This window comes from Eulemur rufifrons, chromosome 7 (assembly GCF_041146395.1).
Source record: "Eulemur rufifrons isolate Redbay chromosome 7, OSU_ERuf_1, whole genome shotgun sequence".
NCBI classification, from domain to species: domain Eukaryota; kingdom Metazoa; phylum Chordata; class Mammalia; order Primates; family Lemuridae; genus Eulemur; species Eulemur rufifrons.
The window spans coordinates 115,025,176-115,040,783 of record NC_090989.1 but is presented as its reverse complement, the minus strand read 5'-3'; the positions used below and the strand labels follow the sequence as shown (position 1 = coordinate 115,040,783).

Below are 15,608 nucleotides of genomic sequence, written 5' to 3'. Positions count from 1 at the left end.
TCATCTTCCTCTCTCAGCCTCCTGAGTAGCTGGGACTACAGGTGAGCACCACCATGCCTGGCTAATTTTTTTCTATTTTTAGTAGAGATGGGATCTTGCTCTTGCTCAGGCTGGTCTTGAAATCCTGAGCTCAAATGATCCTCCTACCTCGGCATCCCACAGTGCTAGCATTACAGGCATGAGCCACCGCGCATGGCCTTCTGAGTGTAAGATTTCCTTTTTTTATTTCGCAGAATTTCTTCATAAGCCTCATGATGACTTAAAAAATTTCCGTCAATTATTTGAAAGTTGAGAAATCTATCTAGGTTTGATGTTTGCTAAGAAAGAAGTTAGGTGAATTCTAGTTGGTCTCTCACCTTTTCTGTCCACCTGGGTATTATTTGACTTTTAACTCTTAACACTTATGTTGAAGGCAAGATTGAGTCACACAACTTCTAGCCAAACTTCTAGTGTTAAAAAGTCACATGATGCCATAGCTCTCATCTATTTTGCTCACCAATTCAGTTTGTCATTCCTTGAAGTCAATTTGTGGATTCTAGGTTATGGATCCCCTTCTTTACTATGGCTCTGATAAACTAAGGAAGACTCTCCTCATCCTGTTTTCTTGTTATATGCATATGTGATTGGTGATATAATCCTGGATACTTTGAGACACAATATGAATTCTTCCCTAGTCAAAAAGTAAGACCTAACCAAGAGTTGTTTAAGCTGGTGATTGGGGATTCATTAAATTGTTCTATTTACTCTTCTATTTACTCTATCTTGAAAATATTTGAAATTTTCCATAATAAAAAGCTTCATTTGTGTGTTTGTTTAAAGCAGGATGTGAAAAAATGCATACCACTGGCATGGATTTTTTTCTCTCTGCCCCTTCTACTACTACGTCCTTCACATCTGAAAATGCACCACAACCAATCCACTTCTGCCACTGCCTTTGCAGAACTGTGGTCACCAAGGGAAGTAGAAAGGTAATCACAAGAGAGATGGGAGGGAGGAAACAAGCCCTGGATGCTACAGATAGCAGCTGCAACACAGGGGATAGCTGCCAAGTTTCTGGTTGGAAAAGATCCCACTTAAGTTTGTAGGTATGAAGGAGAGATGGGTAGAAATCTACCTTTTTCCTTCCTGTCCCTGGCTATTCCGTCTCAGAGATCTTTCTTTACTTTTACTCATGGAAATTCCACCTGCTGCCTGGCACATTTTAATCTGTATTGAGAGTTTGTGATTGTATTTGTAATTTTGCTTCTCTGTGTATTTTCACAAATTGGAGCATGGGATAATAGAGGAGATTAAATTGGGTCCCACTAGCTAGCTGCCAGCTAAACTCGGGCTTCCCAAAGTTCAATTCTTAAGGCAAAAAGATCCTACAATAATCCAACACATATTCAACCTGGGAACAGCAGAGAGGTGGAAGAGATAGCTTCTCATCTACTCTTGCCTGCCTTAACCTTCAGCCACACTATAATCCTACATAAACAGAAATATGCTTACTGATACTATTGATTATATTAATTAGAGCACAGTAAATAAGAAAGTGATATTTTCTCTCAAGGAAGCTCTAATCCAGATTAACAATGTCAAAAGATTACCAACAGGTGTAAAGTTTGGTGGTTTTTTTTTTTCTTTTTTGGCCAGTCAAATATAGCAGTGGGGGATTGTAGGTGTAAAGTTTAAACTGAAGCATTGTTGCAACCAATTAGAAACAGTGAGGCTAATCCACAATAAAGTGTGCTCAAAAAAACTTATAAATTGGTGAGACAATATGGTAATTATCAGACACTCTCCAAATAAACTGAAAAATAAGTTATCACACAGAGAATCTCAAAACCAATTATTATAAAGAGGTGGCTTGAGATTAGAAGACCTATAGTTCTTTGAGTTCCTTATAGTTTTGTCAATAGTATTCCATATTAATGGAAGATTTGGTGATTGGCCTCTGATCTGAAAGACTTGACTTAAATTGTCTCTACCATTTGGGAAAGTTAATTACTACTATGAGCCTCAGTTTTCTCTCTAAAATGGACATGACAATAGTACCTATAATGTAAGAAGCTTATGAAATAATGAACATAAAGAATTTAGCACAGTTCCTGGCAAACAGCACTCAAAACACAACAGACTTATTATAAAAAGTATTAATCCTCTGAAAGTGGCGAGATAAGCAAGATAGCAACTAAGGTCAAAAGGTACTTCATTTTTATTTTTATTTTTATTTTTTTATTTTATTTTTTATTTATTTATTTATTTTTTTTTTTTATTTTTTGAGACAGAGTCTCACTCTGTTGCCCAGGCTAGAGTGAGTGCCCCGTGGCGTCAGCCTAGCTCACAGCAACCTCAAACTCCTGAGCTCAAGGGATCCTCCTGTCTCAGCCTCCCGAGTAGCTGGGACTACAGGCATGCACCATCATGCCCGCCTAATTTTTTCTATATATATATTTTAGCTGTCCATATAATTTCTTTCTATTTTTAGTAGAGATGGGGTCTCGCTCTTGCTCAGGCTGGTCTCGAACTCCTGAGCTCAAACGATCCACCCACCTCGGCCTCCCAAAGTGCTAGGATTACAGGCGTGAGCCACCGCGCCCGGCCCAAAAGGTACTTCAGAAAAAGAATAAAAACAAATTAAAGAAAACAGAACACAAAAAACCATTATAAGTAAAGAAAACTACAGATCAATAACCCTCACGCATAGTCAAAAATCCTAAACAAAATTTTAGCAAACTGAATCAAGCATTATAATTTCCCATATCAACAGAATAAAAAAGAAAAACTATACTATCATCTCAATAGATGCAGATAAGGCATTTGACAAAATTCAGCAACCATTCATGATAATAACTCTTAGCAGACAAGGAATAGATGGGAACCTCCTTAACATGCTAAAAGGCAACTATAAATAACCTATAGCTAAAAATCACACTATGGTAAAAAGTTGAATGCTTTCCCCCTAAAATCAGGAAAAAGACAATGATGTCCATCTTCACCACTTCAACACTCACCGAACTAGAGGTCTTGACCACAGTAATAAGTTGAGAAAAAGAAATAAAAGGTATAAAATAAAAAAGGAATAAATAAAATTATTTTTGCATACAGACGAAATACTGGTCTATGTAGAAAATCTATGAAATCTATGAAATGGAAATCTATGGAATCTATGAAAATGTACTAGTAGTGAGTTTAGCAATATAGATCAACGTAATCCCAATCAAAATCTCAGCATACATTTTAATAGAAATTTACAAGCTAATTCCAAAATTTATATTAAAATGCAAAGGACTTAGTATAGCCCAAAAAACTCTGCACAAAATTGGAGGACTTAACCTACCTGATTTCAAGACTTAATAATCATCTACAGCAGAGTTTCTTAACTTCAGCACTAATGAGGTTTTGGACTAGCTAATTCTTTGTTATAGGAGATCGGTCCTTGTGCACTGTATGATGTTAAGCATAATCCCTGCTCTCTATCCCTACCCAGGGGCAACCTCTCCACCTCACCCCTAGTTGTGAGGATCAAAAATATCTCCAGACATTGACACATGTCTCCTGGGGGACAAAACAGCCCTTCACCGAGAACCACTGAGCTACATTAACCAAAACAGTGTGGTACTGGCATGCAGACAGACCTACAGATTGATGTAATAGAAAAGAATCTAGAAATAGACCCTCATTTGTATAGTCAATTGTTATATAATAAAGGTGTAAAAAGTAAATCTATGGGAAAGGATAATCATCTTTTCAATAAATGATGCTGGAATGACTGGATATTCATCTGCAAGTAAAATAAAGCTCACCCTTTATCTCACTGCATATATAAAAATTAACTCAAAACTTATCATTGACTTAAACTTAAGAGCTCAAACTATAAAACTTCTAGGAAAGTTCTATGAAAATATAGGAATATAAGAATATGTAACTTCTAGGAAAATACAGGAGAAAGTCTTAGTATTCTTGGCTTAGGCAAAGATTTCTTAAGTAGGACACAAAGAAGCATGAACTATCTTTTTCAATTGATAAACTACACATCAAAATATAAAGCATGCTTGCTCTTCAAATTTACAGTTAAGAAAATAAAAAGACAAACTAAAGCCTGGGAGAAAATATTTGCAAAATACATGTGATAAAGGACTTGTGTCCAGAAAAATAATAAGACAAACCAGCCAGTAAAAAGAGGTCAAAAGATTTAAATTGTTATTTAACCAAAGAAGATATGCTGCAGGCAAATAAGCACATGGAAAGATTCATAACATCATTAGTCATTAAGGAAATGCAAATTAAAACCACATTAAGGCCGAGTATGCTGGCTCACGCCTATAATCCTAGCACTCTGGGAGGCCAAGGCAGGAGGATCACTTTAGGTCAGGATTTCAAGACAAGCCTGAGCAAGAGCGAGGTCCCGTCTCTACTAAAAATAGAAAAAATTAGCCAGGTGTGCTGGTGCTCGCCTGTAGTCCCATCTACTTGGGAGGCTGAGACAGGAGGATTGCTTGAGCCCAGGAGTTTGAGGTTGTTGTGAGCTAGGCTGACGTCATGGCACTCTAGCCCAAACAACAGAGTGAGACTCTGCCTCAAAAAAAAAAAAAAAAAAAAAAAAAAGACACCAAACAAACTCACTTGAATAGCTAAAATGAAAAAAGACTGACTATACCAAGTGCTGGCAAAGACACAGGGCAACTAGAACTCGTACAGATTGCTGGTGGGAATACCAATTTATACAGACACTTTGGGAAACATGTTTGGTGATTTCTTACAAAGTTAAGCATATACTTACCACATGACCCAGCAATTCCACTTCTAGGTATTTACCTTAGAGAAATGAAAACTTACATCAACACATAAGCTTATATTTGAATGTTCACAGCAGCTTTATTAATAATAGTCCACAACTGAAAACAATACAAATGCTCATCAACTCATGAATGGATAAACAAATTGTGGTACATAATACAATAGAATATTATTCAGCAATAAAAAAAGAACTGCTGATACACACAACACGAATAAATCTCAAAAGCATTATGCTAAGTATAAGGATACAGACATAAGTGACATTAATGAAATATCCAGAAATACCACATACAGCTAAAAATAATTATGATTTTCAGTAACTTGTTTTGGCTGTATGAATCATTGGTACTTACTATCTTTTGTTATTTATATATCAGTTCTCCTTAAATCAACTATAAACCTCTGCTATAGGGGTTAAAGTGTATCTCTGGGTAGCACTTCATCATATTAATCACAACACCTCACATTTGTATATCAATGCACAGGTTTCATAATTCCCATTCAATAAAACAACTGAAATGTGGTCTATATATTGTAATGGAGTCAGGATGCCTGGGTTCAAATCTCAGTGGGCTACTTGGGTAATCTGTAGTAAGTCATTTAACCTATGAGATTCACTTTCCTTATTCATGAAACAGAAAAGCATGGGGTAAAGTGGGGAGTGCTGGGGACATAGTGATGGTACAACTAGCAATCTGAATGTACATGAGGCTACTACGGACAGAAATCTCCTGAAGAGCAAAGGGCCAAAGTTATTCTTGGACTTGATTTTCCGAAGAACCACAGACTGAGAAAGCGGGATATCATGAGCCTTCTGATCTTTTAGGTTTTAAGCAGGAGATATTGGAGAAGTCACCACAGAGATAACTGGGTTGTGGCAGACAACAATCACAGAAACATCCATTTTTGATCCTACAACAGTCTCCTCCTATCATTGGGAATGGGAGTCAACAAACACTGAATTATTTACCTACATATAGGGAAAATGAGCTATTTTGGAATAGTATATAACAGGTTAATTTTACTCTACTGGTGTGTTGTTGCTATAGTAATCTATCTCAGTAAGAGAGAAATCATAGGTTCAGATATTTGGTATATGTGGTAGGCTGAGAATCTACAATTGGTGGAATTATAAATGCCTATAAATCAAAAGCCAGAATTTCTCAAAGAATTACATTATAGGAGGCCCAAGAAGCTTTATTAGGGATTTGCTGTATACCCACCATGTGCCCAAAACAGGCACTATCCTAGGCAAGATCACTTGTTTTATCATTTAATCCTCACAAGAGCCCTTATGAGATAATATGATTACTCCTGTTTTAGAGATGAGAAAAATGACAGTTTGAAACAGGACTAAGCAATTTGCCTAAGAAGTCACCTTTAGTATTTGACAAGGCTAACATTCAAAGTCAGAGTTATTTGATTCCACATCCTTACTGCTACTTAAAGCCTATTACCACTACATAAAACCCCAGCTTCCAATTATTGAAGCTGACATAGTTCCTATAAAATAGTATACTTTATAATTTCTTTGATTTCTTTTCTTTTCTTTTCTTTTTTGCTTCCAAGGTAGGAAACAGATATTACCTCCAGCTCTCAGAAGGGAAAACTGAAGCTATAGACACAGTGATAAAGCAAGTTCTTGAATCCTGGAATTCCTGGCCCTTTCTCTGCATTAACATTCTCCTGAGATTCATTATAACAACAATGATGAGAAAGAAGAGAAGCTGGAGGAGAAAAAGCATATGCAATTATAAGACCAAGTGTTTTCATTCTTTGAATAGCCCGCATGTATTTATTGAGTACCTACTAAATGTCAAGCACAGTGCTTGGCACTGAGGATACAACAGTGAATAAGAAAAAACAAGACACAGTTTATTCCCATAGGGAAGTTTCGCCCTAGTGGGAGGATAATGACAGCTGAATTGACAATTAAAATATAGTGCAGTAAATGCAGAAATGGGATAACACAAAGTGCCATAGGCTCACAGAGAAGACTAAACCCAGAAAGGGTGCAGATAGGGCTACCAGATAAATATTAATACAAGACACTCAGTAAAATTTGAATATCAGATGAACAATGAATAATTTTTTAGTAAAAGTAAGTACCAAATATTGTCCTGTATTTTTATTTGCTATATCTAGGAACCCCAGGTGGAAGTGATATTTAGAAAAGCACCTCAAAATAAATGATACCTAAGATAAAAACTGAACTACTATCACTTGTCCCCAACAAATCTGGACCCTGAAAAAGTATGTTAAGTGCTGCCCTATGCAGACAACAATGTGACAAGGATCTCTGGCCTTCTGACTGCAGCCAGCGAGAGACTGAGGGCTCCTGCCAGTAGCCATGTAAATGACCCATCTAAGAAGCAGATCTTCTAGCTATAATCCAGCCTCCAGATAACTACAACCTCATGAGGGACTTTGAGGCAGAATTAGGTAACCCATTTGCAGATTCCCCATCCTCAGAGACTGTGTGAGATAAATGTTTGTTTAAAACTCTTAAATTTTGGCCAGGTGCGGTGGCTCACGCCTGTAATCCTAGCACTCTGGGAGGCCGAGGCGGGTGGATCACTCGAGGTCAGGCGATCAGGAGTTTGATACCAGCCTGAGCAAGAACGAGACCCCCATCTCTACTAAAAATAGAAAGAAATTAGGGAGCCAACTAAAAATATATAGAAAAAATTAGCCGGGCATGGTGGCACATGCCTGTAGTCCCTGCTACTCGAGAGGCTGAGGCAGAAGGATCGCTTGAGCCCAGGAGTTTGAGGTTGCTGTGAGCTAGGCTGATGCCACGGCACTCTAGCCCAAGCAACAGAGTGAGACTCTGTCTCAAAAAAAAAAAATAAAATGAAATAAAAACAAAACTCTTAAGTTTTGAGCAATTTGTTATGCAACAGTAAGTAATGCTCTGCCCATTAAAGGGGTATTGTGTCCCTTATGAATGGAACTACACTAGTACCTCATCATGCTTATTGTTGGGCTGGGAGGAGCCACCATCAGTAACCTCAGCAAGAATGAGGTGTCAGATCCAGAGGCGCCACAGCTGGAACTGTCAGTCAACTATGCCTCCCACCAGCAGGAGATCTGAACGGTGCATTACCACGGCAACCACAGGATTATGAAATGTTTATTAGCTACAGCACATACTTTCTGAAACAAAATAATAAGATCATTTTTAAAGAAGAATATTTTTAAAATTTCTTTGAATTCAACTTAATCACTTGAGACAACTATGTGAAAATGAAATACAAGCAAAATAATAGAGAAAATTAGCAAAGCTAAGAAAACAAATCTTGGATTTGCTCTGGTTATTAGTTTGATTTCATATGTGCTAAGAATTGATACTGCTCTGCCAACCAATGAAATAATTTGTTCCTGGGTGGGTTGCTTTGTCTCTCTCTTTCAGAAAGGAATTTCTGAAACTTAAGGACAATGTGCAATGAGGAGCTATGAGCTGTGGTTAATCAGCTAATCCAGAATATCTAAGAGCACTCTGGTGAAACAATTTAAGCATTGTGAATTCCATAAACTACTGTATTCTAAAAGATAAGTTGAAGTGAATGTATTTCGAACAATCTACTGTGAACAGAAAAATGTCACAGAAAGACAGTTCCCTCTTTTTCCAAAAATACAGGCTGAGTTGAGAGGGAGTGGAAATAACTGTAGAACTAAATATGGCTACCCAGGGAGAGGCTAAGAAGTTTTCCTCTTTGACCACAGCCCCTAGATTCAATTCCTCAGCTTTGTAAAGTTTTCTATCCACACCATCACAGAGTTCATACTATTATGACATATTTTTCCCCAGGCCAGTTCAATACCAATTGTTAAGCTCAGTATATATTTACGTGGAAATCCTTTAAGGTCTATGTATCAGAGATATATCAGATGTCACTTTTCCCCTTATGGCTTCCAAAATAATCACAATTATCTTAGACAATCTCCATCTCAAATTTCATAGAAATCAAGATAAGGATATTGCCTTAAAGGTCTTACATCTGTATGAGAATATAATCCACTGATTTAAGTTGTGAAAATAAGTAATTCAAAATCTAAGTTGTTAGAACTTGAAATTACTCTGAGCCGTAGAGGAATGTGATTAGGGAGCCTGAGTCGTGTGACAGGCGGCAATAACCTAGGCAGCTGTAACCTTTGTTTCTCTGATTATAGATTAGCCATCTTCCTTACCTACATTGTTTTGTAAAATGTTGCAAATGACTAAAGGAAGCCAAGAAAGACCTCTGCCCTCTTTCCTAATTGTCTAAGATGGAACTCTAAATACACTCTCAAATTGAAAAGTAAATGAAAAAAGCTGTACAGAAAACAAACTGTAACTAATAAGATTGTTCTAACTCATAAACTAGCCCGCTATAGAAAAATATTATAATCCTATTAAATTTCTTTGTTTTCTGCTTATATAAACCAGACCTTAACTTTCACCTTTGGAGCACTGATCCCATTCCTTTGGAGTCTATGTAACCCGAATGGCTAGTCTCAGCTTTGTGCTTGAATAAACTCTTTAAAAATTGGATTCTGATACTTTCAATTATTTCAGGTTGACAAAGTAAAGCCTGATCCAACCTGTGTTTTCTAGACATTTCTATGTAAATTAATATTTTTTAGTACTTTATTCTTAAAATTTCCAATTTATTTAAAAATTACTTCGGTATTCCAACCCTAGATAGCAAAAGAAAGAACACAGTGATCAAAACAAACAAAATGTAGAGTACCTTTGAATTCAAGTACCTGATAATGAATGGCTTTTACACACAACACTTCTGACACCAAATTGTGGGTTTTTTTAAATCACACCAACCAATTCTCCCATCTTCCAGACACCAACTAGGTGTTCAACAAATCAATTCCATTCTGATAGCAACTACCTGGAGTTAGCCCAGACCGCACAGATTAAGGGGTCGGTCCTGCTCACCACTTCAGATGCCAGCCACAAACGGTGTGCCCAAGCTACTCTCATTTTTGCCACCAGACTACAAATACTAGGGTTCCCATGACCCCTCCTCAGTTTCAGTAATTCTCTACAATGACTCACAGAACTCAGGAAAGTATTTCACTTACTATTACCAGTTTGTTATAAAGGAACACACTCAGGAATCCAACAGTCAAAAGGAAGAGGCGCATGGGGAGGTGGACAGAGCTTCCATGCCCTCTCTAGACATTCCACCCTCCCAGTACCTCCATGTATTCACCAACCCGGAAATTCTCCAAACCCTGTCATTTATGGAGGTTTCTCTATGTAAGCATTTTTTAAATTTTTTTTGTGACAGAGTCTTGTTCTGTTGCCCCAGGTAGAGTGCAATGGCATCATTGTAGCTCACTGCAACCTCCAATTTCTGGGCTCAAGAGATTCTCCTGTCTCAGCCTCCTGAGTGGCTGGGACTACAGGCACAAGCCGCCAAACCTGGCTAATTTTTTTCTATTTTTAACAGAGATGGGGTCTCGATCTTGTTCAGGCTGGTTATGTAAGCATGATTGATTACATTGTTGGCCTTTGGTGATTATCTCAATTTCCAGCCCCAATCTCTCCCCGGAAGGGGAGGGGAGGGGTGGGGCGGGACAGGGCAGGGGCGGGAGGTGGGGGTGGGCAGCCCACTGAAAGTTCCAACCCTCGGTTTTTTTGGCAGCAGCCTCATCGTAAGGTATATAGGGACTCCAGCCAGTAATCTTCTCATTAGTGTACAAAAGACACTCATCACTCTAAAGATTCCAGGGATTTTAGAAACTGTGTGTGAGGTACTGGAGACAAATAACAAATATTTATTTTTTATTATACACACTGATATTACAGAATAAAGCAATAGTTATTCAGCTGCTTTTTTACAGAAATTGGTAACAGTTATAGATTTACTTTGATCCAATTATATATAAATTGATACACATATCAAACAAAATCTTGGAGTTTTAGGCCTAAGCCCCATGCACTTGTTCATGGCCACTCTACCACACTTAAGATTTTGCAATGACCCGCCAGGCACGGTGGCTCACACCTGTAATCCTAGCACTCTGGGAGGCTGAGGCAGGCAGACTGTTTGAGCTCAGGAGTTCAAACCAGCCTGAGCTAGAGCAAGACCCCATCTCTAATAAAAAAAAAAATAGAAAGAAATTATCTGGACAACTAAAATACAGAAAAAATTAGCCGGGCATGGTGGTTCATGCCTGTAGTCCCAGCTACTTGGGAGGCTGAGGCAGTAGGATTGCTTCAGCCCAGGAGTTTGAGGTTGCTGTGAGCTAGGCTGATGCCATGGCACTCTAGCCTGGGCAACAGAGTGAGACTCTGTCTCAAAAAAAAAAAAAGCTTTTGCAATGACCATATCAATGTTTCTTAACAATTGGGTTGTTTCATAGTAAGGTCTAAAGATCTGGATCCAAAAATCAAGGAGAGCTTTAAAAACTGGCCAGCAAAATAATCAATGAACAATGGTCAAAATAATATGTGACCAATTTCTAGAGGATTAGCTGTCTTGTAGCTGTCCTTTCTAACTAAACACCACATTATAAAATTTTATGATCCAGAGAAGAGAGTTCAGAAAAAAACATTCAATACAAAACTCTTTAGTGTCATCTAGGATAACAAATGCTACTCAATTTTACTTTTCCTAAACCTTCTGCCTGCCTCCAGCTTTCTTTCCTCATATTTAGAATTTCTTTTATTTTCTTCCTCTTAAAAAATAATATTTTTATAGTTCTTTTTGTTCATAAGTAACCTAATACATATTGTAGAATTTCTTATCTCACTAATACATCTTAATTATTATAAAGATAACACTTTTTTATTTTAATGGGCATTTGAATAATTACATTCTCCCAAAATAAGTACCATAAAAAATTACTAAAATACATATTTATTTGCCAGTTATTTCACAATTTTACCTTTCTCTTTTCTGCTTTGTCTATATCAAGTTAACTTGAGAGAAGTTCCCAAAAAATCTGAAAAGAGAAAAACCTAACAACGAAATGTTTTCCCTGTTTTATCCACTCAACAAATACATATCAAGCCCCTATGAGATAGGCAGTATGCTAAGTTACTTAGTCTCAAGAGCCTGCCATTACAATATAATCTTAAAAGAGCAACGAGGCTAATAACATGCTGTATTTATTTATTTAAATTATACTTAAATATAGAAAAATATGTATATTTGCATATAGACAGTTTTTAATTGTTTTGTGCCTTCCACCTTGTTCTAAAGACAAATTCTGAGAACTACATATATAGGGTTGGAATAAGGGTACCAGTGGATAAAACAGAAAGAAAACCAACAGTTAAGAACCTTTCAAAGTTATTAAAGCTCTAAAAGTAACACAATAATCTGTGTAGTGCTTTACAAATATTATATTATTTGAGTCTAGCAGTGTTCCTGATTACAACAATCAACAGAGTCTGACTATCAACTTACTTGTCATTGACAAAAATTCAACTCAGTCTACTGAAGGATTTTTATATGAGAATATATCTTCAATTTTATAGCTGAACTCAACAGGAAAATAGCATTCAATTATAAAAATATACTTGACAGGCCGGGTGCTGTGGCTCACGCCTGTAATCCTAGCACTCTGGGAGGCCGAGATGGGTGGACCATTTGAACTCAGGAGTTCAAGGCCAGCCTGAGCAAGAAAGAGACCCCATCTCTACTAAAAATAGAAAGAAATTAGCTGGACAACTAAAATATATAGAAAAAAAATTTGCCGTGCATGGTGGCGCATGCCTATAGTCTGAGCTACTTGGAAGGCTGAGGCAGAAGGATTGTTTTAGCCCAGGAGTTTGAGGTTGCTGTGAGCTAGGCTGACACCATGGCACTCACTCTAGCCCGGGCAACAGAGTGAGACTCTGTCTCAAAAAAAAAAAAAAAAAAAATATATATATATATATATATACACACACACACACACACACACATATTTGACAAACTCAAACTGAATCTCATTAGATGTCATATTATAGGATATTACATTAACACTTGAGTCTTACTTTAAATATTAAGTGTATGATATTTTTAAGATCCATAATCATAACCTTGGATCAGATCATAATATCCTTTGATACGTTTTGTAAAATCCTTCTTATAATTAAGCTCCTTAAAATGAAGGTAAAATAGGCCGGGCGCGGTGGCTCACGCCTGTAATCCTAGCACTCTGGGAGGCCGAGGTGGGCGGATCATTTTGAGCTCAGGAGTTCGAGATCAGCCTGAGCAAGAGCGAGACCCTGTCTCTACTAAAAATAGAAAGAAATTATATGGACAGCTAAAAATATATATAGAAAAAATTAGCCAGGCATGGTGGCACATGCCTGTAGTCCCAGCTACTCGGGAGGCTGAGACAGGAGGATCCCTTGAGCTCAGGAGTTTGAAGTTGCTGTGAGCTAGGCTGACGCCACGGCACTCACTCTAGCCTGGGCAACAGAGTGAGACTCTGTCTCAAAAAAAAAAAAAAAAAAAAAATGAAGGTAAAATATATTTGATACTGAGGTGCATACTATAGTAAGTTTTAGCATAATTTACAACCAAAAATATGGGAATGTTCTCAATTCATTAAGAATGTATTTGTGGCTGGGTGTGGTGGCTCACACCTATAATTCTAGCACTATGGGAGGTGGAAGGAGAAGGATTGCTTGAAGTCAGGAGTTCAAGATCAGCCTGAGCAAGAGTCAGACCTCGTCTCTACTAAAAATAGAAAAATTTAGCTGGGCGTGGTGGTGTGCGCCTACAGTCCCAGCTACTCAGGAGGCTGAGGCAGGAGGATGGCTTGAGCCCAGGAGTTTGAGGCTGCAGTGAGCTATGATGATGCACTGCACTCTATCAAGGGTGACAGAAAAAAGAAAAAAAGAATTCATTTATATCATGGAAATTAAATTAAAGCCACAATGCATTACTAGTGCATACCCACCATACTGAGTATAAGGAAAGAGATGAAAAGTACTGTGATGGTTAATTTTTAAGTGTTAACTTGACTGGGCTAACGGATGACTAGATAGTGGAAAAAAACATTATTTCTGGGTGATCTGTGAGGGTGCTTCTGGGAAAGATTAGTATTTGAATCAGAAGACTAAATAAAGAAGTTCACTCTCATCAATGTAGGAGGGCATCATCCAATTATTCAAGGCCTAGATAAAGCAAAAAGGCAAAAAAAAAAAAAAAAAAGGGAGAATATGCTTCTGTTTGAGCTTGAACATCCATCTTCTCTTGTCCTCAGACATTGGCACTCCTAGATCTTGGGCCTTTGGAGTATGATGGGATTTACAGCATCAGCCCCTCTAGTTCTTGGGCATTCAGACTTGGACTGGGATTTGTACCATTGGGTTTCCTAGTTCTGAGCCTTCAGACTTGGACTGAATTATACCACCAGCTTTCCGGGTTCTCCAGGTTGCAGATGACAGATCTTAGGACTTCTTAGCTCCATAATTGCATAAGTCAATTCCTATTGTAAATCTATTTCTCTCTATATATGTAAAAAATATATATATACACACACACATACACAGTTGACTTTTGAACAACATGAGTTTGAACTCTGTGGGTCCACTTATACACAGGTTTTCTTCTGCCTCTGTCATCCCTGAGACAGCAAAATCAATCCCTCCTTTCCTCTTCCTCCTCAGCCTGCTCAACATGAAGCCAATAAGGATGAAGACCTTTATGATAATCTACTTTCCCTTAATGAAGAGTAATATATTTTATCTTCCTTATGATTTTCTTAATAACGTTTTCTTTTTTCTAGCTTACTTTATTATAAAAATACAGTATATAATACATATAACCTACAAAATATGTGTTAATTGACTGCTTATGTCATCAGTAAGGCTTTTGGTCAATAGTGGACTATTAGTAGTTAAGTTTTTAGGGAGTCAAAGGTTTTACGCAGATTTTCAACTGTGCAGGGGGTCAGTACCCTTAACCCCCATGTTGCTCAAGGGTCAACTGCGTGTGTATGTATATGTGTGTGTATATATGCATAAATATGTACACACATATAAAATCAGCAGGAGAGATATCTTATTGGTTTTGTTTCTTTATATAACCCTGAGTAATATACATCAGGTATTGGCAAGGATGTAGAGGAACAGGAATCCTCACATACTGCCTGCTGATGGGAGTGTAAATTGGTATAGCCACTTTGGAAAAAGTCATCTGGAAGTATCTACTAGGATAGTAGTAGATATCCAAAATTGATGTTCAACTGCTGTAGCTTTATATACTTGGTTCCATGAGCCATGCCTTTTTGTATAGTAAGTGTGATAATTTTGGAATTTCTTTTGCTGTTCTTCAGTAATAGTTGTACAAAATATTCACACCTTTAATTTTTCTTTCTTTTAAGAACACTTTTTAGAAAGAATGATACTTTCTTGGCTGATTGGGCTTTTAATCCTGTGTGTGATTACTGCTAGAAACATGAGATGTGACATTGTAAATCTTGGGAGAAAAAATAACGTTAGGAAAGAATAATTACCCAGGAGTAGCACTTACTGAAAGGTTTTAAATGACTAAGTGGTATGCTTACAATTGTCATATCTAGATTTAAAAAACTGAAATCTGAGGTTTTAAATGTTCTTGACCTTAGAAAACCTAATTGGATACAAATTGGTCACTGATACCATGACATCTTGCTTATAAATATTCCATTGCTCTGTAGTCCAAATCTATTAGCTTTGTAAAATTAAAAAAAAAAAAAAAATTCCAAACCTAGGTATATGCCCTACAGAAGTGCACACATGTGTTCTCCAAAGGACATGGACTAGAATGTTTATGACATCCCTAATCACAATATCTGAAACTTAAAACTACCCAAATGCCCAAGAACATTAGAATGAATAA

At 37.3% G+C, this 15,608-nt stretch overlaps 1 protein-coding gene across 4 annotated transcripts in view; it reads right to left on the bottom strand.

Moving 5' to 3' along the window:
• The window catches only part of TFDP2 (transcription factor Dp-2), a 161,906-nt gene that overhangs the window by 79,059 nt on the left and 67,239 nt on the right, over positions 1 to 15,608 (bottom strand). Inside the window, exon 1 of one of the 4 annotated variants that reach the window (XM_069475385.1) lies at positions 4,766 to 4,786. The exons of the other annotated variants lie outside the window; for them this stretch is intronic. The gene's annotated coding sequence lies outside the window, so the exon portion shown is untranslated. Of the gene's footprint in view, positions 1 to 4,765; positions 4,787 to 15,608 lie in introns of those variants that run through there. 4 annotated transcript variants of the gene reach the window in all.